The 3,824-nt window shown below is 35.6% G+C and overlaps 1 long non-coding RNA gene across 1 annotated transcript; it reads right to left on the reverse strand.

The window, feature by feature from the left end:
* Positions 1 to 490: 490 nt before the first annotated feature.
* On the reverse strand, positions 491 to 3,110 carry LOC141627247 (uncharacterized). Its single transcript, XR_012536813.1, has 3 exons — positions 2,689 to 3,110; positions 2,509 to 2,600; positions 491 to 869 (listed from the first exon to the last, which is right to left on the reverse strand). It is a non-coding gene; the product is annotated as an uncharacterized LOC141627247 (long non-coding RNA).
* Positions 3,111 to 3,824: the final 714 nt, after the last annotated feature.

Raw genomic sequence — 3,824 nt, forward strand, 5'->3', positions numbered from 1 at the left:
CCTAAAGCAGAAGCCCATAGTCACAACTAGGTGGCTCGCGCCTCTTCTGGCTCCCCAGGTCAGAGCTCAAATGTGTGTAAGTTCATCTTTCCCTCATCTTCATCCATTATTTATAATCGGTTTCTACCATTTTAAATATTTCAAACCTTTTTTTACAAACAAGCATTTTTTTAACCGTAAATTATACTCACCCTTGGTTACTTATACCATGAAGGTTTAATCTGTGTTTCGGTGATAATATTTGGTTAATTACAATTTAAAGGGTATTTTAATACCTTTTATTCATTTGTTTACATTTGCAAAACAACCATATTAGTCATACATGCATAATCATCCTTGGTTCTACATACCATGTCAGTTTAATCCGAGTACGATGATGAACTTTGACTAATTATAAAGGAATGAACTTAATCGAATTAGTTCATATCAAGCATCTTTTTACACTTTAATTACAAAGCAATGAACTTAACATAATTAGTTCATATCAAACATTTTTCCATCTTTTCTTACAAAACTATCCATGTCAAGCTTGCAAAACCGAACCCGACATCGAATATTGTCAACATAATGATAATTATTCTGAGTCTTGTTCCTCACATTAGCACAAAAGCGGTCTTAACGACCTTTTCAACAAAACGGGGTTTAACACCCTTTTACAAACATTTTTTTACAAACAATTCCATAAATATTTTTTAAACAACCAGGAGACACCCTTTAGGTCGTCGTCTGACTCGCGCCTAAACAGGCCTTCTGATTTCCAGTTTTCAAACCTGGACATGCTCCCTTGCATTGCCCTATGGCTCGCGCCTCAATAGGTTGCCTGATGCTACTCCTGTTTCCTTTCCAGCACTCGTCCAGGACGATCTCGACTTCGGTTAACCCGAATACAGGACGGATCAGATTGATGAGTTCCCATTTTAAAAAACACTTTTCTAAGACAAATGAATCACGTTATGCACCATAAATCTAACTCGGTAAATGGATGTTTAAATCCCGTTTTGCATGCAAATAAACATTAAATCAAACTTGATATCAATTACTTGATACTTGGATAAAAATCGACTTAACAAAATCTCACATGCTAGGTTTAAACTTGTGGATGCGCATTCAAGCATTTAACCCGTTTTATCAACTTTTGCATTTAGCCAACCAAGATCGATAAGTAGAGGACGCTACCGCGGACGAGATTGGGTGTCCGATTAAAGGGCTTCCTAATACGTACCCTCACCTCTTACTCAAAAACTTTGGATAGTGGACGACCTTATCCAGGGCGAACGAGAGTCATTCTAGCGGTAGGATGCTAAAGAGGGATGATTCCTTATCTTTAGTACCTATGTCAAGCAGCGCTTTTTACCTTGATTGACCTAGGTATAAAGTGGATTCGAACGGTTTTCAAACATCCCACAATTGCTTGGTGGCGACTCCGAACATCTCTAACATCATTTCGAGATCCTCACCGAGACGAAACCGACCGATCTAAAATGATCCAGTCGAAAACATCTATTACGCCGCTGAGCATGGCTTTCAAACTGTTGTACGTCCACAAATTGGCTTGGTGTGCAGGTGACCCATGTCCATAGGAGAACATGTAATAAAACCTTTAATCATTTAATTTATCTAAAGTACTTTGGTTTGTTTTATTTTGTTATTCACTATCTCGGGCAATCTGAGATAGTAACAACTCCTTTTATCTAGGAAGGCATAGTTAAGGCTCTTGGATAAGTGGAGGTGTTACAAAGTGGTATCAGAGAGAACGTTCCTCAGGCCTAAAACCAATGAACAACAATGAATATAAGATGTGTCTAATAAAATGAACCCCGGGTAGAAACTGTTATGAGCCCCCTAGGCTTGGGATAAGAAAAGAGCCCCCTCACATCAAACTTCTGGCCCTTTCAATTTTGAACCGGTTACCTTGAGAGAAATTGAAGAGTGGGATAATTAAAATGAATAATGTTTTATTTTCTTAAAGGTCAATTGTATGCATTAAAATGGAAATTACTAACCTTGTTGCAGGATGTAGATTGAGGTATGTAGTGTGGGGTATATAGGCCTAGGGCCGTATTATGTTCTAGATGTGGTATTGGAAATGTTGCAAATTGGGTGATCACATGAATTGTATTGTGGAATTGGATTACTAATTTGGTTATATACATGGGAATTAGGATGATAATATTATTTATTAGGTGTTTTACATGTTTGAATGTTACATGATATGTGAAGTAGAACTTTCATGTCAAGTGATATGCTGATTAAGTGACCCCGAAACCATATTTAGTTGATCTTATTTAGCAAGTGAAATTATCATTTTAATAATGTGTGGTGGGGGAGAGTGAGCTCGGCTCTTGCCGTGGTGGTAAGTTAAGATGATGGGTGGACTGTGGTGGTATAGCATAGATTGATCAAACTCTTGGTAATAATCAACTAATTTACAATATATACTAATTCCGTGATGGAACCTTATCCTTCTAGGCATTATAATGATAGTAATAAATAAGGAATAGTTCGTACCCCCTACATACACTGATCCAATCCTGTAATGTCTTTTCTTAGGGTGTATCTCTTTCCAGTTGCACATCCAGAAGACCTATCCATGCATCCTGCTACAGATATTAGTGAACATTGCCGACAGTTAGAAGATTACATGGACAGATATAGGAAGTGTTGGAATAAGGAATATATAATAGATACCCATTTGAGAGCCTTTGTTCTGGTTAGTACCCTTCCTGAGTCTGGACCCTTTTGGTGGAGCTAAGAATGTGTTTATGAAGAACTATGCGGAACACGACCAAAGGTTGTGGAGGGACCCAGGATTTGACGTTGGTAGTAGATATCCTTCACACATAACTTATGAGCATATCTCAGAAAGACTAAAGCACCTAGTATACTATTGAGAGAACCATGAAATTAAGACCCAGGCACCAATAGGGAATTTACCTTCGGATGGTAGTGAAGTGGATGAAATAGGCCCTCAGATGCCACAATTAGAGGAACCTAGTGATGCAACTTCGGTAATAGTGATCAGTGATGATGAAGAGGAAACCCTAGAGGCGCATGCTTGTCCGGATTTTGATTCCGATGATGACTTGATGATTATTGAGGGACCAAGCACACCTAGCGTTAGACCAAGGAAGCTAAGTATGGATGGGCACGTTTTGGAGGAAGACTTAAAAGGGTTATCTAAGATACACGAAGAAGAAGTTTATATGGCTAATACATATATTTCTCGCGTTTTATGTTAATTTAATTTAATTTCGTGATGTAATTAATAAATACAAGAAGCTTAATCGTTATGATATTTAATCCGCGAAAGTGGTAATTAGGCCCCCTAACTCTGTTCAATTGTGAAATTAGGCCCCATAAGTTTTATTTGGAGCAATCAAACCCCTTAAGTTTCACCAAAAGTGAAATTCAACCCCATTTTCATAATTTTCACCAAATTCTTATATTAATATCACTTTTAATACAATTTATCAAATATAAAATATATTTTTTATAATTTTAGAACTTTTATATTTATATTAAATATTGAGAATTATTTTATTTTGAATTTTATAATATATAGACAATTTATTATATATGTATGAATGTTATATAAATTATAAATAATTTACTAAATATGTATGTAAAAGTATTCTTCAATGATTAATAAATTATGTAAAAATTCGTAAAGTTGCAATTAGTAATTTTTAGTTATTTAATAAATTATTTAATACCAATATAAATTGTTTTTAATTAAAATTCTTGTGTAAATTTAAAAAATGGGGTTGAATTTCACTTTTGAAGAAACTTAAGGGGCTTGATTGCTCCAAATAAAAGTTATGGGG

Source organism: Silene latifolia, chromosome Y (assembly GCF_048544455.1).
Source record: "Silene latifolia isolate original U9 population chromosome Y, ASM4854445v1, whole genome shotgun sequence".
Taxonomy (NCBI): domain Eukaryota; kingdom Viridiplantae; phylum Streptophyta; class Magnoliopsida; order Caryophyllales; family Caryophyllaceae; genus Silene; species Silene latifolia.